This window comes from Opisthocomus hoazin, chromosome 4, assembly GCF_030867145.1.
Source record: "Opisthocomus hoazin isolate bOpiHoa1 chromosome 4, bOpiHoa1.hap1, whole genome shotgun sequence".
NCBI lineage: Eukaryota > Metazoa > Chordata > Aves > Opisthocomiformes > Opisthocomidae > Opisthocomus > Opisthocomus hoazin.
In genome coordinates this window covers 50585833-50613314 of record NC_134417.1, presented here as the reverse complement: position 1 = coordinate 50613314, position 27482 = coordinate 50585833, and the positions used below count along the sequence as shown (strand labels likewise).

At 41.7% G+C, this 27482-nt stretch overlaps 1 protein-coding gene across 11 annotated transcripts in view; it reads left to right on the top strand.

Moving 5' to 3' along the window:
- Positions 1-27482, top strand: part of LRRC3B (leucine rich repeat containing 3B) — a 47456-nt gene that overhangs the window by 11830 nt on the left and 8144 nt on the right. For 7 of the 11 annotated variants that reach the window (XM_075417420.1, XM_075417419.1, XM_075417424.1 and 4 more), the window contains one exon: positions 17356-17524. The exons of 2 other annotated variants lie outside the window; for them this stretch is intronic. The gene's annotated coding sequence lies outside the window, so the exon portion shown is untranslated. Of the gene's footprint in view, positions 1-5366; positions 5427-17355; positions 17525-18398; positions 18481-27482 lie in introns of those variants that run through there. 2 more of the 11 variants (XM_075417421.1, XM_075417430.1) reach the window with 2 other exon arrangements.

The window sequence follows — 27482 nt, the reverse complement described above, 5'->3', positions numbered from 1 at the left end:
ATAAATCTGAGCTCCCTGAAGTTGCTGTGATTAAGGTGGGTGTAAGCCATAGTAGATTTACATCCATAATACGCATGCTATCTTAGTTTGTGATAGACTTACGCAAAATCATAATGAAAACCCCTTGAGAATGGATATTATTCATACCGATTTGAACACAAGCATATGTCCAAATGGGAAGTGAGGTATTGTTCCTAACTTGTGATGTAAAAATACTTGACATAACTATTTCTGGGACTTCAGTATTATCTATTGAATTCATATCTACCCTTGTCATCTGACAGGCTACTAAAACAAGACTCTGCTCAAAATGATAGAAGTGACAGTCATACAATGCATTTCATTCCTGCTGAGCCCTGTTATGTAGTTAGTTTGGGGAGATTGGGATCTTGCTTCATTCGTTCAAGGACAGTCCTTTGGAAAGGATTTGCAGAATTTATAATTGTCCCCATAAATCCTCTGCTCCCCCCTACAAGAATGGTAAAATTTCTGTTGCAACCCTACTGTTCTGTGTTGGTGAAACGGCATTTCTATCTTATTTTTTTGCTTGTTCCCTCTTTTTCAAACCCCAATGGTTGCATTGTGCTTGTGTTGAATTCCCTCTGCCACTGGAACAGATCATGCCTTCCTTTCTTTGCAGTGTTTTTATGTAGAATTGCTTCTCTGCTCTGTCAGTATTTGACCCCTTGCAGCTGGCAGTGAATAGAAGAAAACATCTATACAGAGACCCAAACTCTGCCCTTAATTGCACTTGTGAAAACCTGTGGCATTATACAGTTGGCTTGGAAAGACTTAAGAAATCCCGTGAGATCTGCTCCACCGAAAGTCGCTCTGTAAATGTTAGACAGGGCTGTTGTTTTTACACTAGTACATTTTATTTTAAAGCCATACCTGAACTGCAGTCGATGATACAGTTTCATAGCATTGAAGTAAAGGGACAGATTTGGAGTATGAGATGTGCTGTGCTGTCAATGGAGTGTGCTACTAAAACTGTCTTATCTAGGCTCAGTAGCAGTGTCTGTGCTGTGAGACAGATGTGCTTTCTAGGCTGCTTGTACTTAAAGGGAGTGTAAAGGGAAGGTGCTCACACCCCCTTGGTCTCCAGGCAATGGGGTGAAGTTCTGGGCCCTGGCCCATGGTGGTATAGCCGACGGCCCTACTGTCTGTGACTGTGAAACGTAGCATGCGTGGAGATATATGTTGCTGTAGGGAAAGGCCCATATAACCTTCACGTTTCACGTTTAATGCAGATCCATAGGAAATAATGTTCAACCTATAGGCAAGTATTCTACTGACCAGAGCATCTTTGACTCATACCCATCTCTGCGAGTGTGTACAGCTGGTCCACAAACAGCTGAAGAGCTTGAATAGCTGTGTATTTCTTCTTTAAGGAAGTGTTGCAGTGATAGACCTGGGCAGGCTGAAGTTACAGTGAAAAAGCCCTGCCCTGAGCCATTTACTTTTTTGCTTGGTTTCTGTGCATTGTGATCCTACTGAGACAAGAAAGCAAATTATGAGAAGTGAGGAAGTGAAGCAGAAGATATGATGAGATGTGTTACACACACCTCCAGTACTGTTGTTAGACCTTTTTACCCACTTCTATTTTTTTGAAAATTTTCAAAACCATGAGTTTTGTGTATTTTTTTCCAGACTGAATGGAAATTTTGCCATTGCTTAATGTAGAAACAGAGTCAGAACTATCAAAATTACATGTGAATTATTTATGTGTCCAATTTGCTGTTGTGAATGAAGGAGCAAGGTTCTTAAATGATGTTAATTACTATGAATTTTGTTGTACTGACTATGGTTGTAGCTGCAGGCCGCGTAGGCTCCGGAGGGTAACCTAGTGCCGTGCAGGGTGAAGGAGGGAGTTCTGGAAGGGAGGAGGGAATGTGCCATAACGCTCCCTGCTGAGCAGTGGGGTTACATCTAGATGTTTTGTCATGTTACTGGAGAGGAGTGGTGTTTTTCCCTCAAGGTCTGAAGGGGAACAGCTTTATATATGTTTCTTCTGGTATGTCCAGAACAGAAAAAAAACAGAACAAAAGTTGTGACGCTGTAGTACAGTATCTTCACATTTTTTATTTTGTGCTTCCTATATTCAAGGGATTTCCTAGCAAGAATAGAAACATCTGCAATAATAACTCCTATTTATGTTAATCTTTTGCAATCAGCATGCAGTCTGAAATAATTACAATGAATGCACCCGCTGCTCCAAACACTCAAAACTTGCATTTATTTCAGGCTTCTTTGCCTCAGAAGTCTGAGAACATAATCCCTCATTCTGCTCTGCTTCATCTCCTTTGCATGAATTTATCCAACGGTACCTTTTTGAGCTTCATTAACAATGGTCATGCCATAATAAATTACATAAATCGAAAAGTTTTTAATTAAATAAGTTAACAAAAAAAGTCAAAGCATAATAAATTTAATTAGGTAACATTTTCCTGTAACAAATTTGCACGCGAGGTGTGTAATGAAGTAGGCCGGAGTAAAATCTGTGTAGTTTTTTAGCCTTCATAGCTTTACTAATTTAATCTGCAAAAAGATTTTTCTTTCTTTTTTAAAAAATATTTTTAAAAAATCCTAAGTCAAACATACCTTGTTGTGCAAAGGACTGTGCAAATTTAGCAGAAAAACAGTAGTTACTGACCAAGACATGACGAAGAGCATATTTGGAAGATGCATCTTTATAGGGTCAGTCTTCCCTCCTCTGTTTCTTTTAGAGCTGCTTGCCTGAGTCAGGGTCCTTTTCTCCAGCCTTGCAGCAGCCCTTCAGCTCTATTAATTTTTTTGGTGCTGGGCGGAATTGGGGGAGTATTTTTGGTCAAACTGGCCAACGTATATGGTATAAAGAGCACATTGAGAGCTGAGTCTCCATGCCAGGGCTGTGTGCATTTAGCTAGGCTGCTTGCCCAGGCATGTGGGAAGGATAAGTACGGTCAGCGTTGGTCCACGTGCGCAGTGCTGTGGAGTGACTCCTCAGGTGTCCTCTGCAGCTACCAGCACCTGCCTCTGCTTTCTCTTTCCTGAATTTGCATCCAGAAATACTAAGATTGCTATGCGATCCCCCACCTCCTAACCTCTTACATGGCCCAGCCTGGCTGCTTTCACTTGGGCAATGTTCCCGTCTAAGGGATTTGGTCCAAAAAGGAGAGCTTTGGTTTTCCTTTATGTCCAGGATATGCAGCTTCATGATAGTGAATGGTCCTCTGATTTTCAATGGTGAGACCATGAAGAGATTGAACAAAACCAATAGGCGAGGACACAGAAAGGGAATCTTTAAAATTACGAATATTAGTTTGTGTTTTTCCTAGACATCTCGGCACAGTCACAGAGAGCCATGCAAAGGGGTTATGCTGGTACATGACATTCACTGTTTTGCTTTGGTGATGCATAATAATGTTTTGTAATTGTCTTTCACAAGTGCAAATGGCTATGTATTGAAGGCTATGAAAAATAATTACCAGCATTTATTATCTCTGCGAAGCATCCTTTGATATTTTAATTTAAGGCTGATTTAGAGAGGCGAGATTGATGTTAGCAACATCAGTTTACATTTTGAGGTGGGTTTCTGGTTTTTGGGGTCTGCTCCTGTTATGCTATGTACCATCAAACTCTGAAACCAGGGAATAAGACTTAGCAACATTCTGTGAAAAAACATAGCACTGGGTTGTTTGAATTGTGTGTACATACAGTTGGGGTTGCAGGGTAAAAAAAAAGTATATGATGAGGGAGATAAGGGAAAGATGGGGATGCTGGGTCAGACTGTAACAATACTGGCTGTGGTGGCATTGCCAGTGCTGTGTCTCCATCCCCTCCTAGTCAGCTGTCCCCTCATCTTAGGCCACTGCAGGGGTAGCTCAGTATTGTGGGAAACAGAAAAAAAGGGTCTGTTACTTTTTAATACTGACTCTGCCAATAATTCTTCTGCTTTCTGCAAGACATATGTACTATTTAACCTTGTGAGGTCCGTTGTGAAAATGAAATGGCAGCTCACGAGGTGGCATATAACTCCTAAAATTCCCAGAAAGGTCACAAACTTGTGAGCAAGTGGGTCTTTTAACAGTTCTCCAACCAACAGACCACAGTTAATTGTCTGCCAGAAGACGTTATAAAACATTTCAGTATATCCAGATATCCTATCTCTCTCTGTCTCTGTCTTTTTACATTAAAAGAGAAGCAGCTGTAATTCTGGAGAGGGTAGGAGGGCGTAAAGTTTATATAGGACAAGCACATCTATTTTATAGAAAATGCCCCACTTAAGTTTTAGGGTTCTACCTGGACAATTGCCAGACAGCACTCCTAGACTTGTAGAGTATTGCACAGAAATCATTACTGTAGTCCTTTGCAAAATTTGAGATAACTTGTAGCATGCATGGTAGTCTGATGGTAAAGAAGAGGGACACGCAGGTCTAGAGAGCAAAACCAAGGTGAAGGGAAAGAGTTAATGGGAGTACAAGAGTAGTGGAAAAAAACTAGTGCACAGAAAAAAAGAGGGAGGAAATTAGCCACAAAAAGATAGGAATTAAAATACAAAGTGTTGGTTGAGAAAAGCAGCTCACTGGTAATCACTTGCTAGGATGAGAACATAGTATGTTCCAGAAGAGACTCCAGTGGACCTTCCCCCGGAGGTCTGGGAATCTCCCATGTGAAGGACCTTGGGGTGAGTGGGAACAAACTCTCCCTCTTAAAGTGACACAAATTAGCCAGCTAAAGCAGAGAAATATTTTAATTGTATCTGGAAAAGAAGATATGAGAAATTAAGCTCTTCGTGACAGCAGTGTCTCAAATTAATGTGTTACGTATTTTTGGAATTACACAAGGTGTCATAAGTCAGTTTCGTTTCAGGGGAAATGTGACATCTTTTCGCTTCTGAGGTTTCCAAAGGGCTGAAAAGCAAGGAAAATGTAACGCAAAAAGACAAGTTGTCAAATGGAGAAGAAAGGCATCGACTATGCTATTTAAACTGTATAAATCAGTGGTGGTGTGTATCCTACCTCTCAGCCCCTTCTGATAACTCTCTGTGTTTAGGCTGCTAGGTCTGTTTTCCATTTTCAGTCTGTTTCAGGGCAATAGATTTTACCTTGACCTGTAAAGCCAAGTGGTATCCTTTTACATAGCAGTGACTTCCCAGAGAGCAGAAACATAAATCTACACTGTTGCCATAAGGTACATGCTGTGCCTCACAGCAGATCTGGTTTTTAACTCACAAGAATGTGTCCAAGAGGATTTTGCTGGGCTGCTGAAAAATTTGAGCTGCAGTTTTACGTACTGAATTCTTCTTTCTTTTGCTTCCAGAATCTGAATTGTTTAGAAAGGAAATGTAGTTAATATCTGCAATCTGAAATGGTCTTCCTTTTCAGAAAAATACTGTTTCTGGCATTCCTGTTGGGGAAGAGGAGCTATCCTTTCCAAGACGTTCGGTATAGTTATGAAAATGTTCAAAGAGCTGATAATTAATAATTATTATTTGCTGCTGCTGCTGCTTTGCTTCTAGTACAGTGAACATATTTTTGGAGTAGAATTAAATGAAGTCTCTCCAGGGGCTGTTGGTACTTTGCTAATGCTAAATTAAAGCGTGCCATGTGCTGTGCGCTCAGGGTGGTCAGTAGTGGCTTGACAGAATTTAATTGTGTGTGTGGCAGGGGTGCTCTGGGTTGCTGCATGGTAGGTGTGATACAGCTGCAAGCTGGTGGGAAGGCAAGATTTCACAGCCCCCTGGTGTTTTCATGAACAGGAAGGAGATATCCCCAAGCTGCGGACCCCCTCGCCTGCAGGCAGGATGGTATCCTGCACAGCCAGTTTTTGTTCCTTCTGCCCGTCACCTGTGCCTTTGCTTTTACTACTCCCAAGCTGTAAATACTGAAAATGAGAGAGAAGTTAATTAGGAGCCATGAAACAAAGATGGAAGCAGAGCTACCTTAAAAAATCAGTAAGTGAAGAAGCAGGGTCCAGACTGGAGAAGACGGGAAGTAGGCTTTATAGCCTTCAGAATTATTTTCCTATTGAACTGTTGCAGCATAGGTTTGGAGGTATCAATAAAAAAATTTAGTGGTATTCCCTCTTTGGGGCATGCCGGTATACGCTGGAAGTCTTTAAACAGTGTACTGTCCTGTACTGCCCATTTTGAGCACTTGTCCTCTTAATATGTCTTTGGTATTGTTTTTCTTGATGAGGTCCTCACCTTTCTCACCTGTACGCTTCCAGCATGTTCACCCTGCCCAGAATGGCACAGTCAGTGCACAGTATGTTGCAGCATGTCTGGGCTAAAATAAAGTGTTAGTAGGAAGAGAACAACCAAAATTAAACCTGTGAATCTTGCACCTGAGCCAGCAGAGTTGCCAGGTGGGGAAGCTTCTTGAAGAGCTGAGCTGAAGGCCCTGTTCCCAGGCTCTCCTCCTTCATGTTCTCTTTTCCGTCTCTCACTGAGGGCGAAGCTAGCTCAGGCAACCATGAACTGGTAGTGGATAGGGTTCCCAGGAGAGTGGTAACCGTGATCTCTGTAGCATGCAGTAACTAAAGGGGTAATTCATGGGATGCAATGCTCAGTGAGGTATAGGTGCAAGTTTGGGGGAGGAGTACCCCTGATGGGTACTGCACCTGCAGCGGTCCTCGGTGAAGGCTGTGCTGCTTCGGGGCAGGGAAGGAGCAGAAGCTGTGGTTGGAGCTCGGTGCAGGTGCTGCGACTGGTTAGGTGGTGGCAAGGCAGAAGAGTTCGAGAGGAGAGCAAAACATCTGAAAATACATTGGCCTAGCATGGTGTTTGGGAGTTACTATGTGGAATGGTGGCATTTTGTTAATTTATGTAGTAATTTGTGATGGCAGTAGCTGAATATTGAACAGCTTCAATCTAAGCAACTGGCGTTTCATGCTCTGGTGAAGAGAGAGTGGGTGAGTGAAATGGTAGGGGTAAATTGTGAATAGGAGTGACACCAATATGTGCAGCTTTTTCTGAACCTGCCCACCTCTTTCTTTGTGTAATATTGAGCAGCTGGGGCTGTGCTATCTCAGCTTATTGTCACTAATCAGGTTATAGATCTCTGGGGACATGTTTTGCTTTCAGTTGCTTTGGTAGAAATATAAACTTATTACCTAGATTATTTGCATTTAGACCAGCAAAACTGCAATTAGAATTTGAGCCTTTTTTGTCAGTGTGGTTGGTGGGAAGTACTCTCATTTTAGGAGAGACTGCTATCTTTGTTTAGTCAAAGAAGAAATCACTTGAATATGAAATGAGAGCACATTTCACTATTGTGGGTTTTTTTCCTTCTGTGAGGAAAATGGTACTAGTCTTAGTAGGAGTAAGACTAATAGGGTTCACTATAAATTAAAATTACATTATTTAAGAATCACATTTTCCTAATCCATAATATTTATGTGAACCTGTAAGAACAAAGGGCCCAAGACTTGACCAAGTTATTTACAGAGGTGTATGCTGCTGTAATTTAATTCCTTCAGCTTTTTCAAACATTTTTTCAGAGAGATTTTTCCCGCTTTGAATTTCATGGAGTTTTTCTCTAAGTGGTCCACTGGATTCCCTATATGGTTTTTAATGCTAGGCTAGGTAGGTATGTTTATGAGTTGCCATCCTAGACTGCTTTCTTCAGAGGTGTGATTTAGAAACTGGTGTTTCATTCATACTGTTCTTACCTTGGTCTGAATCTGTGGTTCCGTCTGTTGTTCAGCTTGCAGGCTGATGACTCATATTCCTTTGCTTTACTGGATAGCTGCATGGGATCTTATCCCGTTCGTAGATGAGCTTTGGGAGCGAGCTAAGATGAAGTGTTTACATCATTCATGGTTTTAAACTAAGGGAGACTAGATTTAGACTGGATATCAGGAAGAAATTTTTTACAATGAGGGTAGTGAAACACTGGAACAAGTTGCCGAGACAGGTAGTGGAGGCTCCATCCCTCGAAACATTCAAGGCCAGGCTGGATGGGGCTCTGAGCAACCTGGTCTAGTGGAAGATGTCCCTGCTCACTGCAGGGAGGTGGGACTAGGTGACCTCTAAAGGTCCCTTCCAACCCAAAGCATTCTATGATTCTAAATTCCAATTCCACTGAGAAATTAAAAAAAAAAAAAAAAAAAAAAAAAAAAGGGTTGCTGTAACTAAACCATTTTTTTTTATCATTTATCTGTTTTATTATGTCTCTGTTGGGCCTCACAGTATATGTGAAGTATGTAAGAAGATGCTCTCTGCCGCTTTCTAGCACGCATGAGTAAAGTGGGCAGAAAGAGTGGTGCTTCCATCCTGGAACAGGGTGTAACCACCAGAGACATCCATCTCACATCCTGTAGAAATCCATATAAAGAAAGAAATCCTGGAGGGATGTCCAGTGTATTTGCAGGATTTTTCTGCAGAAGAGCATGCCGTGTCCCCACATGACTTAGCAGCATCCCATAGGTGTGAATGCCTGTCTCTGCAGAGCAGGCTGTGCAGAATATGAAAATATGGGTAGTGGAGGGAGACATGGCAACTAAATCTTTATTCCTGGAAGTGCACCCTCAGCATGGAGGACAGCATTAAGTATGTCCCAGACAGGCTTCTCACACTGCATCATTACTGGCGATTAAGCCATTTTCCCCATGGATCTTGTACTCGGCAGAAAGCTCTGCAGGAAAGGTCTGTGCCTCCAGATTTAAACACATGCAAAAATCAGTGCTGGCATAATAGGTTAATTCTTTATTATCCACCAGTTTCTTCTGTTCTGTGACATGGGTTTCAGATACTGCACGTGTTGATTTTTCTCCTCATGCCACGTGGTCCTAACACATGGTGAAGGAAGGACATTCAGACTTGCATTATTTCATCTCCCGGAATCTGTCAATTTTCCAATGTCACTTTTTTTTCTTCCTGGTATCTCTTCTGGTATTTTTAATTTTTAAAAAATAGGACATTGAGGTTAGATTGTTACCTTAAAACTGGTTGTTCTGTTCACTACTGAAAGATATATTAGTGAACTGCAACTGAAACCATTACGAGGGTATAATTTTGCCCTTTTTTGGGGTGGTGGTGGTGCGGTATTTGCTTATATTAATCTTTCTGCTTTGCTAGGTCTGTGAAGACCACAAGGTTTAGTTTCTTGAGGTAATTCTAACTTGTTCATTATTCAAGATTTTTATCTGCTGGCTTTGTGTGGTGAGGGGGAATTTGCAGTAAAGACTTGTCATGGAATTTGAAAAGTACCTTTATGCTCAGGGTAAATACATAATCTCTTTCCTTATTCGGGTAAAGGTCTTGGCCAGTGGTCTTGCTGATGGTGTCCTTTTGAACTAACCTGGATTATTGTATTGTGCAGAGTGCAACAACCAAGTGATACCAGGCAATATTTTTGTTGTTACCTGCTTGTAAGTGATGCCCTTAGGGTAGTTAAAGGCAGCATAATGAGTTAGCACTGGGCATGCTCAACATGTCTTCCAAATGCTGTGTTCATACTCATTCTCTGCGAGCCACCTGGGACCTGTCTTCACCTAGTAAACACTTCTTGTGGCCATTTGGAGGGTCTGCATGGTCATAGTCTGCAAAACCTTTCTTCAGCCTGACTGCCAAGCCACATCTGTGCAAGTTAGAAGCTGTGTGGTGAGGGTCAGAACTGAGATTTCTCTAAGGGCGGTTTATTAGGTTCCTTCAGAGCACAGGAAAAACAGCCTTCCATCCAACGGCATGGTCAAGTATCACTTACAAACACTACCCTTCTCTGTTTTATTTAATAGTCTGGCTGCTGTTGAGCTTTTACAACTGTGAAGCCGGTTGGATTCCTGTGTACTGGATTCTGTGGAAAAAATTTTGGCCAGTGGTGACTGATAGGAGAGAGGAGCGTGTACTAATTCTGTTTAACAGTTTGTGCAAAATATATGTAGGAGTGTAAGGAAGAAACTGTCACTACTGAATCTCAGAAGAAGTAAATGTAAGAAAAACGTTTAGAATTTAGGGAGGAAGGAGAAAATGGTGTGCACAAATTGAAGATGAAGCATCAAGTCCCCATTCAAAAAGGGAAGCTATCCAAATGCTGTTTGGGAAATTTGGGTAGTTTTCAGAGAGCGTATTCTGTTGCATCTTGCTACTGATTAACAAATCTGGAAGGTTTTGGTACGTATCATAGTTTTACTGCATGCCATTACAGCTTGCTGACTAAGGCTAGTGAAATTTATTTCTGCCGAATTTTCTCATGGGGCATGCACAAAGAGGTTGGCTGGTTGTGTTCTTCACCTTTGAGAGGGCTAAAATGTTCATTACAAACAACTTGTAAAAAAGCAAAGAGCATTTAATTGGTAGTGTTATTTGAACACAAACTTGTGTCATTTTACATACAGACCAAAAAAAGCACAGTAGTTTAAGCAACAACTAAAGCAAGGCTTTGAAAAAAGACATAGATTTGGCTTCTGTCAATACAGCAAAATATTTACTTAAATGAGTGTGACTTCCATTTGGTGTTGTAAGGGAAAATATTTTTACACTTCATTTCTTCTCTTTTCTATAGTGTTGAATCTTGCTTACTTTACATGTAGTCATGCATAAATACACCATACTAAGTGGTATTTTTGTGAGTTATCTGGACACTTGAATTTTTTATGCATGGACCTATGAATTAAAGAATGCTACTTGAAAAAATGGTTTCATATGAGATTAAAAGATCAAAGTAACTTATTATTGGCTTCTTTACATAGGCACTCTAATTGTATTTTTATCCTTAACATACGTACATATAGTCCTCTGTTACTTCCTGCCTTCTGATATTATTTCCTCTGGCGTTCTTTTCAGCATTAATTTTCGTGTTTACCATTTTTTTCATCCATCAAATTAAATGAAATAAAGATATTACAAATTAAATAAACAGAGAAAGAGGTTAACATGTAGAAACATAGAAAACTTGTCTAGGAAATAGCTTTTTAAGTGGGTTTAATCTAAATGGTTATATTAATAAGGCCAGCCAGAAAAGAATGGACATTTTTGTGGAGAAGGGTGAAAGACAAGAGAAAGCTGTGAAACCCCAGGGGGAAATATACAAACAGTGACTTTTAAAACAGTCTAGCCTCATGACCAGAAAGAACTAAAAACAATAAAAGAATTAATTGCTTCCTTGCCATCAGCCCTTTCCAACCATGAGAAGCGCCATAAGCAGCAGTGAGTAAGCAGTGGTTGCCAGCGCCCAGAGGTAATGACTGTGGGCAAGTATGTAGTAGGCCACCTCTTCTAGGCTTGATGCCTAAGGGAGCTTCTCTTCAGCGTAAAACAGAAGTAGAAATTAAACTTGTTGCCTTGAAATGTAAACCCAAATTGTTTAGGGCATTTAAAACAAATTTGTCTGCTATCAGTGCTATCAGTCCTTGAATTTTAAAGATATTTTTGTTACTGTGAACTTGAAAATTGAGATGGTGCTTTTTTTCCAAGGCATGAACTACATGATCCCATGGTGCAGTGCCTTAGCTTAAGTGTGGAGGTTATCTCCACGGTTGACTCGCTCCGTGGCTTTGGAAGAAAGCTGGTCAGCAGTAGCGCTCCCCTTCTCACATGCAAATTATCTGGACCTGTAGAAGTATGGAACAGAGGTGGTATGCCTTGGTTCTCCAGCAACTCGCAGCACTTGAACTTCCTTCAAAGTCTGGTCTCCCGAGGGCCCCTGGGGTTCCTAGGTTAAGCAAATAGCAAGTTTGACCGATACCAGGAGATTAAAACAGTTGTGCTAGCTTTGCTAGAAGACAGCAAGAGAAAGCCACAGAGAATCCCTGTGTGAATGCAATCACAAGGTACCGGGTGGACCTGGAGGCACTGGGTTTGGCAAGCTGGGGACCAGCAGGACAAAAGATTTTTTTCCTTTTAAAGCTGAAAAACCCAGCAGGAGGCTTCAGGGAAAACCTTAATGGCTTGTCCCTCCCGAGTTGTTCTTTTCCCTTGGCGTACATTGAATCCCTGTAGAGGGATGTGAATTGGCCTCAGATTTTCTAAGACAGGATTGTAAATGAAGGATGGAAAAATTTATTTCGTATTACAATCCATTTGACTGACTTAAAATTAATAACAAATGGTGGAATTTTAGAAAGCTGCTTCTACAATTGCTCAGTTCAGCTCCTCCTGAAATCATTGGGACAGTTTGCAAGATACTTAAGTAAGGACAAAGTTCAGTGGGTTAGGTTTGTTTTGTTTTGCTTTTAGACCTTCTAGCTACACTTTACAGGATTTTGTTCTATAATTTTAACAGAATGAAAATTTCCCCTTGTTTTCTGGCCAGATTGAGTGTCATTTTGGTGCCCAAAGCCACTTTAAAAAGTCTTAAACTTTTTTTTTTCCTCTCTCTTTTTTAGGGGCAGTGTTCTTAAAACAGCTTCTATGAAAGTAGGCACCTGAGTTAGTGTTTGGTGCATTGAAATCAGTTAATCACTTAATTGGTTCATCAGGTACTTACAAATTTATTTACCAAAAGTTTGGCCATGTGTGACTTGCTGCCATTTTAAAATATTTTCCTTTCAAGAGTTTCCGAATAAGTTTATGCATATTTATTGGGAATATTGTCATGCTGTCAATTCAATAATTCAATTTGTTGACTTAAGTTCAGTTACATAAATGAATAAATATTCACAGTTTTGGTCCTTTGCTTTTAGATGCTGGTAAGAGTTAAGAAAGAAGAGTGCTACTTTGATTTAGAGTATAATGTCACAGAGCAATACAATAATTGTGTATCTTCAATGTTTGTTTGCTAATATAGCCATTTCTCAGGAAGCACTGTTATTGTGGAAACCAGCATAATTTTAATTAATGTTTTACACTATATGCCTTACAATTAGTATTTTAAAAATAGAACATCTGTAATTGGACTTGTTTACCCACCCTAGTCACAGTGGAAACTGTAGTCAATAGTAAGGTGTTTCATAAACCCTCTCTAAGTGATAGAAAACATCTACAGCCAAATTCTGATTTTGGGGTATGTGTTTATAACTCCCCGTTGCAAGTGAAGCACCCCATGAAGTGCGTCTCTGCTTTACAGACAACACAGATTGTACAGCAATGTGTAACATAAACAGAAAATAAAAATGTGTTTTAGTAGGACTTAAATGTTGTGCTGCAAGGCCTACAATTATCTCTGTCAGAAGTTATACTGCTTTCAAGTATTTTTTTCTTGAGTTGTAGTTCTTCCAGATGCTTTGTTTAACCTGCTTGGAAGTAAGAATGGCTGAGGCTGGAAGGCAGCTCTAAGCTTACTCCAACCTGCTCAAAGCAGGGTTGCCTAGAGCAGGTTGCTCAGGAGCTTGTCCAGCTGGCTTTTGAGTATCTTCAAGGATGAAGATGCCACAGCCTCTCTTGGTAACCTTTTCCAGTTTGACCACCCTCCCAGCAGGGGGGCAGTGGAAGAATATTATTTTCTTATTTTCAGATGGAATTCCCTGTATTTCAGTTTGTGCCCATTGCCTCTTGCCTTTGAGGAGAGTCTGGCTTTGCCTTCATTATTCCCTCCTATCAATTATTTATACACATTGATGAGACCTCCCCCTCCCCGAGCCTTCTCCAGGCTGAACAGTCCTGTCTGTCTCAGCCTGTCCTCATACATCAGATGCTCCAGTTCCTTAATCGCCTTCGTGGCCTCTTTCTGGGCTTGTTTCAGTCCATGTTTCTCATGTACCTGGAAGCCCAGAACTGGTCCCAGCTCTGCAGATGTGTCTCACCAGTGCTGCACAGAGGAGGAGGATCACCTCCCTTAACCTGCTGGTGATGCTCTTCCTAATGCAGCCCACAATGCTGTTATCCACCCTTGCGGAAAGGGTACATTTCTAGCTTATGTTCAGCTTGGTGTCTGCCAGGACCCTTAGGTCCTTCTCTGCAAGGCTGCTTTCCAGTCTGTCATCCCCCAGTGTGTACTGGTGCATGGAGTTATCCATCCCTAGTTGCAGTACTTGCAATTTCCCTTTGCTGAACTTTGTGAGGTTCCTGTCAGCCCCTGCCTCCAGCTTGTCCAGGTCCTTCTGGATGTAGGCACACTCACCTGGTGTATCAACTGCTCCTTTCAGTTTTGTATCATCAGCAAACTTGCTGAGCCCTCTATCCCATCATCCAAGTCATTCATGAAAATGTTAAATGATATTGGCCCCAGTACTGGCTCCACTGGTGACTGGCCTCCAGCTGGACTTTGTGCTGCAGTCCACAGCCTTTTGAGCCGAGCAGTTCAGGCACTTTTCTGTCCACCTCACCACTTACTTACATAGTCTGTACTTCATCAGTCTTTCAGTGAGGGTGTTATGGGAGACAGTGTCAAATGCTCTGCTGAAGTCAAGATAAGTAACATCCACTTCTTTCTCATGTCTATGAGGAGAGCCAGACATCTCTCTGCAGAAAGGTATCAGGTTGGTCAGATGCGATTTCTGCCTTCATAAATCCATGCTGACTACTCCCATTCACCTTATTTTACTCCATACATTAGGAAGTTGTTCCCAGATGTATTTACTGATCACCTCCCCAGGGTCAGAGGTGAGGCTGACCTGCCTGTAGTTTACTGGATGCTCCTTCTTGAAAATAGGACTTTTGCTTTCTTGGAGTCATCAAGAACATCCTCTGATCCCCATGACCTTTCAAAGACAGTTGAGAGTAGCCTCCTGTTAACATCAGCGAGCTCCCTCAGCACCCATGGATGCATCCCCCCAGGACCCATGGACTTGTGTATGTCCAGTTTGTTTAAATGTTCCTTAATTGGATCCTCGTCTGCTGACAGCAAGTTTTCATTGCTCCAGACTTTCTGACTGGTTGCAGGGGCCTGGGATTTCTGAGAACAGAATATTGAAGGAAGAAATATGTTTTAAACTGACTGCCTTTTTTCTGGTAGTAGTCTGTCCCTCTGGCTATCAGAGATGTACTTAATGTGCTTTAAATGCAAACCAGTTCTTTGCAGAATGTGTGTATTAAATAAGCTTAAAGTCTGTTGATAGACCTATATTTAAAGCTAAACTATTAATGTCTTTCCATGATTACACTTAGAAAGAAAAATTCTAGTGCATGAAGGAGTATGAATTTACCAAAAATGTGGGAGTTTTTTCTGCATGCTTCTCGCCTGTGTTGGCCTGGCTCAGCGCTGGCTTGCACAGAGATGTGTAACAGGAGTGACTACAGGCAGTGCAGGGATTTCAGAGATGGTTTGAATGTGTCAGAACAACAAGGTGGATTAGTCTGCAGTCACGTTCACGTTGCCATCGAGAGCTGTCATCTGTGCCTGAGCAAGGTTGTTTTAAGCTCGCATGGGTGTAACAGTCCCAATCTACAAGCATGTCTGTGCAGTCGTCAAATGGGTAAAAGGAAGCGAGGAAAAAAAGCAGAGATGCAATCTCCAGCTCAGCAGGAACTTGACAGCTCCTGAGCTCAACAGAACCAGGGTGCTGGGAGCCGCTGCCTCACAGGGTGCAGGTGCAGCCATCGGTGGGAGGCAGAATTCTGGCTCCTGGCTGCTTCTGAGCTCCAAGCCCAGCAGCAGCTTGGGAATCCCCCCGCTTAGGGGAGTGCAAAGCACAGATCGTCCCTGTCCTGGTGGGCGTGTGCCACCCGTAGGAAGCACAGGTTAGTCAGCCCTGCCCTCCAAAGAGAAACTGGACATCCCTACTGCATGGACTCACAGTTGAGGAGACACTTTGGCAGCGTTCGTCTACTCTTCCAGCATGGCTCCACCAGCTTTAAGTCAATAATAACTTTAAAAAGCCTTTCAGTTTCTTAGGGTTCCTTAAGCAGCCTGGGGCTCTGAGGGCATTGCACAGCAGCGAGGACTCAGCCTAGCATCGCGTGCAGGTCTGCCAGGGTCGCTCCTCATCCTGCACGCAAGAGAGAATGGCTCCGGGTGGGAACTGTGACACTGCCTCAGAACTAGTGGGAGGCTGCGCATGTTGCAGTAATTATTCCCAAGAGTAGCTGTGCCATCTTTTGAGCTGCTTTCTGCTGGCACTGTTACACTAAAAAATGTCGTTTTTTTTTCCTCAGCATGTCTTCTGTTGTTAATGCAGAAGTCAGGGTGGCAATGTTTTGCTCCTGGCAGACCATTCATAACATACGCTGTATTAGTGATCACATCTTACAAACGCGTCGTATAATCTCATCACAACCGTCTGAGCTTCTGCTTCAGATCATTGCTAAGTTCCTGAGCACAAGCCCAGCCAAGCAGCATCCAGTGGGGCTGCTTTGTTCACCTGTTCGTAAGGGGCTGTAACCATTCGTGCACTGAAGAAGCACCTGCTCTTGTTCTGAAGGGAGCTGACTGAAAGTTCCAGGTGGAAGAACTGCTGAAGAAAAAGTGCCATTTTTTCAGTAAGACAGAAAAATGCCAGTGTTATTTAAATTTTGTAGTTTGATTGAAATTTTTCATATTGCATAATGTTTTATACAAATTTTTTTCTCTCAGGGGTTTTAAAGGGTTTTTTAAAAGTTTTTTAGAAGTCGTATTTTATAAAAATGACTTTCATAAAATTCAGTAAGAAAACAGGTATGTTCCAATAACATTAAAAAAATCCATTGAAGTGTCAGTAACACCATTAATACAAACGCTTTGAAAAATGTGGCAGGAATAAGAAAAGAGTTACCTGAAAGAATGCCACTGTAAAGGGAAAGATGTGAAATGATTTTTTTCTCTTTTTCTCTTCATCCACCATCAAGCTTTGAGCCATGTCCTGTTTTAATGAGTAAAAGTAGGATGTATAATTTTGCCTGAGGAATACTTTAATAACTTTAGAATTATTATTAGCAGGTTATAAATAGAATATTTTTTCTGTCATCTTACTATTAACATTGATTCTAAGAGAAGGCTAGTATTTCTTTTGTTATAAATGATTGCCATATTAAGGCAGCTGTTAAAATCATTGATGGAGAACTAATCACTCATTTTTAATGAAGTTGTTTGTGCAACCATAGAAGTAACTTCATAACACGACATGTTGGTCCGGTGGGTTAATATGGTAGATGGAAGTTGTAAGACTCCTCCAGGGCTGATGGTTGACTTGCCCACTTCTCTCTGTTTGCCGAGGTGTTTGCGTCTGCTGAAGTACATTTAGGTGTTGCAACTTTGAAGAATTTTAGAATGCTTATTTGCAAGATGACAGTTTTTTGGTGGAAAGAGAAAGGAGAAGTTGTATTTCCCAATGAAAAGGAAAGCAGCTGAAGTGACCCGTCTTGGTAGCTTTTTAGGGCTTGCTGATGCTCGTGACCTGAGTAGCCACGTGCTTGCCAGCTCGCAGTCTCCTGGCTTGCCATAGCACAGTCGTACCGTGGCTGCTAGCACATGCTCTCCGCATCCTCTGGGGTGGCTGTGAAAGTCAGGAGACTACTTTGATTTATTTCTTCACAATCAATGTGGTGCGTGTCGCTCACTCTAGCCTTCCTTTCGCAAGGTGCCCTGGACACTCCATCTGATGATCACAGGAAGAAGTCGTTTTAACCTCAAAGAGTTCGTTACTGAGGAGTGTTCCTGCTAGAGCTGGGACTGTACGCTTTCATGCTGAAGAGACACATCCTTTTGCCCGTTCTTCTCAAGGAAAACATCCACTGTTTTTTGCAAAGGTAGTTTCTTTTTCCTGTCTTTATAGACAGTGTCTTCAGATGTTTTGGAAGCAGCAATGCGGCTGGTAGCGAGAAGCTGAGGACTGAACGGGACAGCGCAGGCATGGGCCTGAGGTCTGCTGCAGTCCTGTTGATGAGGGCACCTGTCCACAATGGTGGCAATATGGGGAGACTGTCAGTGCCATGGCTGTGAGTGTCTCCACTTCTGAGCACAGAGCACTGTGAGAGGCCTGGTGGTGCAATAACACGTGGCAACACTGGCTGCTTTCAAATACAGCTCATCTGTCATGGATCAGCTTGAAAATCGGTCGACAGCACTGTGTTGACTGAGGTTTAACACTGGGCTGTTCCTCAGGCTAGCAAAAGTTGCAAGATTTGAAATGCAAGCTTGCAAGGATGGTCTTCTTGCAGCTGGAAGAGATGGAAAATCTGACATTTTTGGGAAGCATCCTTCTAGGATACAAGCAAACTTTCCCTGGACCAGAACAAGTGGCACTGAAAGCGAGTATGGCACCACTGCATTGTGAAAGTTTAGTCTGTTTTTTTGTGCGTGAGCTGGTCTGTTATCTGCACTGTCCAGTAAGGAAGGGCAGGGTGGAACTGGACGGTACCTTTGCCTGACTGAAAGCAAGAGGGGAAGGAGACAGGAGTGCAGGAAATGCTGAGATGAGAACCAGCTTGTGAAGACAGGACAAGCATTGCAGCAGCTCTGTGGCACTGCATCTATGGCAACTAAGGGAAGGAGAATGAGTAACGTAATGTTTCCTTTGATGGGGAGGATAAAGAAAAAGAGATCTGAAAATGCTGCTCTCCAGTGATACGGTTTTACTCTTTGTTTTGCTGTTCTTCATAGTATGTAGGCCGGGACTTGGGTGTTGCAAAGGCCATTTGGACTTCTTTGTGTGTCCTGGACTGTTGACTTGTATTCAGATGTGGGATTTGAATGCATAAAAGAGGTAAAGGTGAAATTTGTTGATTCTTAAAAAGAGAGAAAGGAGGGGGGCAGTTAGCAGGGTGCTTTTTATTACTTGCTGTGCTTTTTATTACTCGCTTTCTCAGTGAAGATGTGTAAATATGGGGTAAGACTATACCACTGTGTGCGTTGTTGACCATATCAGTGCATCTCTCTCTGCTATATTAGTCAGTGAGAAGCTGATGCTGCTGGTGGTGGGCTGCTTCATGGTCTGTCATGTAACTCCCAGAGAGATGGTACAATTTCTAAAACTTGTTAATGCTTGGCAAGTTCACTGAGCTGCAGGTTGTATGGAGTTCATCCGCTGGCTTGTGAGCTGATGTGGTCCCTCACATGAAACTCCCACGCCTGGCTTGCTCCCTTCACAGTGAGAGCACAACAGCGGTTTCTGGTTTTCTTTCTTCTTTGCTCTTCCTGCAATTCCATAGGCTTTGTTGATAGCCTTGAATGTTCCTGTAGGTATCACCGCTGTTCCAGCCTCTGTCTTTTTGTCCTTGAATTAGTACCTGCCAGTGAGGCGAAGACTTTGTTTGTAGCTGGGTCATCTGTATAAAGAACCCCTAAATCCAAATGTGTGTTTATGACAGAGGAAAAAAAAAAGCGAGTAGCTTTGAACTCATATGCTTTTATCTGGAGGGGAAAAAAGAATCCACAAAAAAAGAGGCAAGTGGAAAAAAAAAAAAAAGAACAGGTAAAAATGTCTTAATTTCAAAAGAATGCCCATTATTTATTTTCTCTGCCACTACATTTCATTGCTTCTCCATTACAGTTTTTGGAAGGAATTGTTTCAGGAGAGGAAATAGTGGTCTCGTTTTACCTACCACCACCCAGACTGCTTTGGAGAAGTGTATGAACAAGTGACGTGTACTGGCAGACAAAGCTGCCGCCATAGTTACGCTCAGCACACCTCACCGAGAGCAGCTGTTGTTTCAGGAACCAGAGAAGGAGGGTGTATGTGTGCCATGCGCCGAGGAGAGGTTCCCTTTGCTCCAACGTGACTTCTATACATCTTGTTAGAAATGAGTGGGTTAGTGACCGGGCAGAGTTTGCAGGTAACATAGCGGGGCCTGGCATACCAAAGAAAACCTGAGGCCACTTGGGCTCTAGTACTGAGTGAAAAAATTCAGCTTTACAGCTCCCCTGGAGTCAGACTGAAATGAGACTGGTAGTAAACAACTTCTGTGCTAATAGCAGGGTGCCTTAGCATGCAGGTGGTTTGGAACATAAGCGAGTGCCTTTAAGCATTGTTTTATGGTGCTGTGCATTTCAGACTGAAAAATGGCCACAGCTTTATTACTTTAATATTAATAATTTTTCATTACTCTCTCTCTTCCCTCCTCCTGCAAACTGCTGCATTCATCCATTATAAAGTGTCTCTTTCTTTTTTCCCTTCGCCTGCCATTTTTCACAGCGTGAGGAGGGAGAGGCAGGTGGGTGGCAGGAGGGACAGTTGAGGACATAATGGCACTGCATCTGTTGCCGAACAAAGCCAAAGCCCGGGTTGCCGCCAGATAACCTGTTGAGGTAACTCACAAAGCCCTCAGCGATGAAAGCATCCCTCCTGCTGTGGCTGCTGCCGCTTTCTAGTGACCTGCGAAGGGACTGCACCTCTTAGGAGAGCTTCTCCCATTAGGGTTTTCCATCCTCCTTCCTGTTCCTTGACGGCAGGAGCTTGGCAGCACAGGTGTTGGTATCCAGCCCTTCCCAACACTTGCAATCAGGTATTTCCACTGCGTTTGCCACTGAGGGCTGTTTGTTAGGATGTTTTAAAATTGGGAAACAAGTAGTAGTGATTCGCAGGACTGAATTTGCTCTGCTCCCCCCTGCAATTTGGAAAAATGGCATAAAATTTTTTTTTCCAAATCCTATTCTTCTCTTTCCCATTCTAAATATGTCAAGTTAAGTTTATCTCAGTGCCAGTACCAACTGTAACCAGAGTTAGATTAGTCCTCCTGTTAGCTCTGCTTGGTTTTCACTTTTCAGCAAGCCTTAGTAAAATAAATCATGTCCCACTTGTCTTTAATTTTCATTATCATGACCTAACTTAAGTTGCTATAAATTATTTCTACCTGAGCTTCTTCAGCTGTGAACTTGCACCCTCCAGTGTCTTGCTTGTTGGATCATGGCCCAGCTAATCAAAAAAATTTTTTTTTTCTTCACAACTACTGCTTTTGGTGTCAGCTAGCTCCACCAAAGTCAACTTGGCTGTATAACCTCCGTAGGGACACACAAAGAGCTGATGTATTCTTGTCTTTAAAATAAGGGTTTTATTGAACTGAGTTTCGGTCTCTTCCTGTCGTGCTCTAGTGCTGCTGATAAAGACCTCTTTTCCCTTAGAATAAATGTGACCTCAGCAGTTTGTTCTCATCTTGGAGGCAGCCATTGCAACAATTTCTTTTGGCTCTTTCTTTCTTTTCTTTTCTCCTTGGGAAGGATGGCTGACTGACTGGAAAATCTCTGCTCACTCAGTATTGAGCAGCTGTGCCTTGTTTTTGGTTTTTAGCACAGCAAGAGTTCATGTCTGATAAAGACTAGTGTTTATTTCCACTGAGAAATGCCAGTCCTTTTTTTTTTTTTTCCTTTTCTTTTTAGAGCTGTTCCTATTATTTAGCATTTGTTGATAAACAACTTTTATTTCAGCCCCCTGAACACTGAAGGGTTGCCTCTCACCAAGCTGCTGAGTTGCAAGCAGGCTAAATATTTTTGCTGAGTAAGGGTCAGAGAACCCTTAAAGGATTTCAGCCTCCTACATCAAGTTGTAATAACCATTTGTTATGATTGTATGTCCTCAGAAGAGAAACGTATGCAGCGAGCTTTTTATGACTTTGGAAAAATACTGCACGGTTTAAAAAAAAAAAATAAAAAAATTTCACTGACTTCCTGGAAAGCCTTGGTGGTGCTCCAGAGCAGTCATTTCAAAATGAAAACATGCTGATTGTCGCTTAGGTGGAACACGTGTAGTTTGCAAAGTCCTTTAATGGCAGCTGAGGGTCTGATGTAACTCACCAGCACATTAAAAGATAGCCAGTTTTTCTAACTCTCATTTGGAGACATGGTAACATGCAACTGTTTGTGATGAGCCATCTAACATTATCTTTCAATATAGCCTTTCTTTTGAAAATAGACACTCTTGCTTGGTGTCTAGATCCTAGTGGAGCAGATGTGTCTGCTAGAGTAGTTTAGCTGTTATGGTGGATGTTGACAGAATTGAGTTTTCTGGATGCATCTGGTACAGGATGGTGCAAGAATAGCGGATACAAAAGGTAACTGCCTTGGGCACGCAACAGTGTCCTCAGTTCTGACACGCTTCAGTCTGACCTAAATTATTGGGCTCAATATGAGGTTTACTGGTAAAATGACACGTCATGTGATAGGCAGGGGGTCAGATTAGATGATCTAATGGCTCCATCTGGCCTTAAACTCTTAATTAGGGAAATGCTGCCAGTACAAGATGGCATTGAAGCTTTCCACTGCCAGATTTCGCTTGCTTGGGAGATCCTCAGCTGAAGCAGAGCTGCAGAAGTTGTACTTGGGCTGGTCTTCTTCTTCGGCCTCTAACACAGGTAGCAGCCAGCAGAGGTAAAAGCGAGTCCTGATGGGAACCTGCTAATCTTGCTCTTGTGGAAGTACGAAAGCCCTGTGTCTAACTATTCCAGACTGTCATACGTTCAGTTTTTAGAGCTATAATGATATCTAAATATAGAAATAAAAGCTATTATTAGTCCAGTACTATGGCATTCGTTGAAAGAAGAAAGATAAGTTTCTCTGGCAAGATGGTGAAAAAGAAATTACAGTTATTTGAAGCTGCTCATGGATTAAAATATTGAAAGTGGGGATGTGGTTTTAGTGGTAGGTGGTTTGATACAGTAGAGCTTTATGATAGCTTTGCTTGACACCTTTGGTGGAGAGATGGGAAGTCTAGGTGTGTGTGGTGTTGTAGATGTGTTCTTTGCTCTCTCAGCTAAGCAAGTGGCAGAGTGCAGGTTTAATAACCATTGACACAGCAAAACCAGCATCACTGATCAAACAGTTTCTTTGGTAAGCCCAAACAGCTTGTGGTTAACTCAGTGTGTCACTTGATTCCAGAAGGTGACTTGAATGTCTTCCTAAAGTTGCTTAATTTCTTATTGATCTCATAATTATTCCATACTTGCTGTCTTTTTCAGTATTTTGTGAAATGTGTTGATACAACACAGTTTTAGTTTCTTTAACAGAAGATTGTGGTTTTGTGGTATTAAGCACTCACTTTTAAGTTTAGAGCTTTTGATTGGGAATTTCAGACTTTATTGGTTTTCTTTGTATACAAACGTTACACATTTTATTTTTCTTGCATTTTTCTAAATCGGACACTCTACTTCTGCATGCCTCTTAAAGGTCCTGTTATTAGAACAACTAGCATATTTCAAAGCACAAGGAGATGAATTAATAACTGCTGAGGTACTCTATTCTGAAGTGCTGTCCACTATTGCTAATTTAATTTGTTGTTCCCTCCCTTTCAGATTTTTTCATACAGAGTAATTGCTCTGGAAGTACGTTCTTTTTCTCTGTGATCTCATCTTGTGGATATTAATCAGATTGTTTCATTTTAGTAGTAGCTTCTGCTGCCATGGCTTCTTTGCTTGCAAATTCCTTGTGCCATAGATAATTGCTCTGTGTTTCTGTCACTGGGCAGTTGTGCACAAAGAGAAACAGCCTTGGTTTCTTGTGGTTTAACACAACAGGGCAATCTAGATCCTAATTAAAAGCAAGATTATGTGAAACTGGATGCTAAACTGCCACTGCGGCATTGTCTCTGCTCATATCTGTATTTCCTTTGGAGGTGTCTGACCCAAGAGGTGGTTTCATCTGTGGTGACCTGTCAGGGTTCCTGGGAACCTTCTCTGTTGCAGAGGGTCAGCTGGAAGAAGCAACTTTCAGTCATGCTCTGCTTCATTCTCCTCGTCCCTTCCCTTTCTTTGGAGTCTGTAACACATTTCTTCTAGGACTCCCTAGTGCCTGGGTATCTGCTGCCAGCAGCTGTGTTGCTGGCTGCTTCCTGCAACTGTTGTCAACTTTACAAAGCCGCTAGCATGTTCCTTGCTGAATGGTCCCTTCAGGTTTGCATGCTTATTTCTGTCTTGCTGACTTTATTATCAGCACAGATTCCACAGCCTAATTACAACTTCTCTCTTCCCACTGCCTACTAAGTTGCAGGAACATTTGGATGAACCTCAGATGAGCCTGAAGACAGCAGCATGCAGAACCAAATAAGCGCCCTTAAAAGTGGAAGAAAGGTCTCTAGATGGTCTGAATCTTGCTTATTGTTGCAAGGCGGTACCTTAAAGGCCTCTTAGTTTCTGATAACACAGTGTTTGTTACCAGGGGTTAGATTTACACTTTGCAAAATAAGAATGAGATTTTCAGTTGGACAAGGACACCATCTGCAGTCACCAGATGCAGTTATCAAGATTAAATTGCAAGACTTGTCACTGACTATGCTGGTAATCATTGAGGTGATCAGCATAATTATCTTGAGATCAGGAAGACATTTTCTGTACTGCAGAATTAAGTTGAAGGAGCATCTGTCATTAGCTACTGGATAGAGTCAGAGTATGGCTCCAACCAAGCACTTATCTTTTTGGCTTTGATCTCGTTATTTAGTAATATGGGAGAAAAATAGATCAGAAAATGTTGTGAAATTCACCTTTGGTGTTGAAAACATTTTCCATTGTATTCTGTCAGATTTGTTGAAAACCTGCTGCGTTGCCTAGTCATGAAAGGCTCCTAGCATTCAGTTCATAACCAGAGTTGAGAACAGACTTTTTTCTGGGTCTCTTTACCCGAGGAAGATAAGTATTTCCACTTCAGGTTATTCTAAGCTTTCAGAGTTGTTGTTTTTTTTTCTAGTGTAGATTGTATGGATGATTGACTCAGTTGCTGCTGTGAAGATTTTTCTTGCCAAACAGCATGGTTGTTGCTGGTGTCTCAGAAAATGTGACGGAGACTTGGCAGAATATAATCCCAAACTCTAAAAATGTTTTTGACTCTAATGCACACTAATAATTAATCTAGAACAAATGGTACAGCTTTGGAGAGCTCTTTACATACAGTCATTTGTGTCGGAGCATTTCCCTTTAGCATTTGTAATTTGATTCTTCATGTTCTTATAGAGCAGTAAAAAAATCTGTTTTGCGTATGTTTGCTGAGCAGTAACTGGCATATCTTGAACCTTTGTTCATTCTTCTATAGACTATTTCTTGCAAATATAGTGATAAATTGTGTTTGAGAGATTATAGTATTTATCTTATATCTTATGCCTTTCATTTTTAACCTACTTCCTGTTGCCACTACATACACACTGTAAGAGTATGTAATGTTTTCTTTCCTTTTTCAAATGGCATATATGCATACAGAAATGTTGTTTATATTTCCCAGTAGGTTGTATTGCTCAGGGAAGGGACGAGAGCTTTTTGTAGTCTAAGTCATATGAAGAGGATGCAGGAGATTACTGGGAAAAGGAGGCAGCACTGAACATCTTCTAAAAAGCAGGTGACTCAGTCTTTGTTAGGGCTTGAAAGAAAGAGGTCTTAGAGCATCCGAAACAGCTGTTTCTTTAATTTCCATCAACCATATCAAACTGCATTCCAAGAAATATGTTGCGACAGACTTCCAGGAGCAAAGCATCATAAGAAAGATAGGAGATAATTGGTAATATTTTTCTGTCATTGATCTGTTATTGTATCTGCTAAGCTTCACAGAAGCATTTATCAGCTGGGAGTTATAATTCCTGACTTGACATATAAGAAGGAAGAAAAGTCAATTTTTTTTAACATGAACCCAACCCATCAGTCTTAAAGTGCTGACTCATTTGCCCACACAGTATAATTAAGGAAGCAGTTGATCTGTAATAAGGAGTGATACATTCAGTGATCTCACAATCAGAAAGTAATTATAGCTCAAAATGTTCATTTGGCACTCCTCAACCATTTTATTACTCCATGACTATTAAGAGAGGGTATTCATAGCTTAGGATCTGTAAACTTTAACCTACACAGTTCGCTTCTGCAGCTGGAAGTGGTTTGCCGTGAGCAGTTTTTAGAAAGACCTGTACTGGAAGATTTTGGGGAACAAAAGTGTCAGCTGGCATTCTGAATCCTGTCTTAGGGGAGAATATTATAGTTTGAGTACATGTGGTGTTCCATTAGATAGTGAATCCATTATGCAATTGGAGTTCAGGCTTGCACTGATTAATCATGACATTTCAATTATTCATTGAATCAGTGATCTTTTGCACCCCTTTTTTCCTACCTCATTTGGTGATGGCTTCTATTAATTTCTCTTCTTACTGCTTTAGGATTTCATCTGGCTGTGTTCTGAGATCCTGAAAATCTTCCACTACCAGAGATGTTCATCTGGGAATTTAAATCACCTGGCACCTTGCAAGCAGCTCTTGGCATCTCTCTGGTTTAGTGCTTCATAGCATTTTAACTGCCTATCTTCAAGGTAGCTGCGCTGTGAGGCAGGCAGGCAGCCGCACTGCGTTTGAGGAGTGCCAGGGAGAGAAGCGTGAAAGACAGGGGCTGTCCTGAGACTCGAGACCAGATTCTTGTTTCATCTGCTAAATTGAATTTCCTGGCGGCGTCCCGGAGTGACAGAGAGGATCGAGTTGCCCAACTCAGAGTCCACCTGTGCAGCTAGTGAGATTCCCTTAGCTGTGGCACGCCACAGTGCCTTCCCTGCTCACGGTATGCAGGCGGTGTTGTTTTAAAGGATTGTGGTGTTTGCCTGGAGGAATTCACTTGGTACCCGTGATATTTGTTGTTCTGTGGCACACAGACAGCACAGAGATCAGAAGTGGCTGCTGTGTTCTCCTTTGGGTCCTGCCGCTCCCACTCAGCTCCAGTTCGCAGGTATCCTCACTTTCCAGCTCAATACCCACTCAGTCAGTCACGTTGCTGTGGTGTAGTTTTACCATATGTCCATAGGGAAGTGAAGAAAAATACCCTTTTTTTTTTTTTCTTCTTAATAATTGCTGTTGTTTTGATAGTGTCACTGTCCTGGAACAGATTTAGAGTAAGATGTAGAAGGAGGCTCAGCATTTTTACATCAATCTCCTTGTGTTTTTAAACAGTTGTGGTCAGATTCAGCCCACAGGTGTTGGAGGAGCTAGGAAGGATTTCATGGAGGTTTTTCCCCCAGTATGCACAGACTCTGTTGGCCTCCAGAGGCTCAGCTGCTCTCAAACACAACACATGTATGCACAGAACAACCCAACATGTGGCTTACTGGAAGGTCTGTACTAACTGGTAGTACAAGATTGATCAAGGATAGGATGTATAGAAATATTTCTTCCCATGGATATCTCCTCTGTTTTGATTATTCATAAATATGCCATCTGCAATTATTTGGGAGTAGTGGTGACAAATCTGTTTCCTTGGTTCAGGTAAAATTGTCCTGTCCTCAGTCTTTGAGCAAACTGGACTTTTTGGGTGGGCTAGTCACCTGTGAATTTTAGCCTTTAGTCTCCAGCTTATGGCTCCCTTGTCAGTACTAACTACAAGGTAATATTTTTAGAGATAAACTAGTATATGGCATTTTATGACAATGGCAAAAAAATAAAGAAGTACAGAGACATAAAATGTAGCTCTTTACGGATGTGGAGAGCAACGCAGCTCTGTGCGTGTGCTGTAACAAACAGACTGGCATTACAGGAGAAAGAGTTCACGGAAAATAATCCATTAAAAAGAGGAGTATTTTCTATTTCAGTGGGTAATTTGCTAAACCTGATTTGAAACAAAAGTATTCAATATGGCAAAGTTAAGTCCTATTTTAATAGAGAATAGGAGACTAAATTTATCAATGAGCATCTTTTCTATATACCAACATAGTCAATATCTTAGAGGGGGGGAAAAAGGTTACAGTAATGTCAGGTCTTTCAAAACTATAAAACATCTCAGTAATTTTTTAGAAAGATAAAACAGTGAACATTTTACAGTGCTCCCTTTC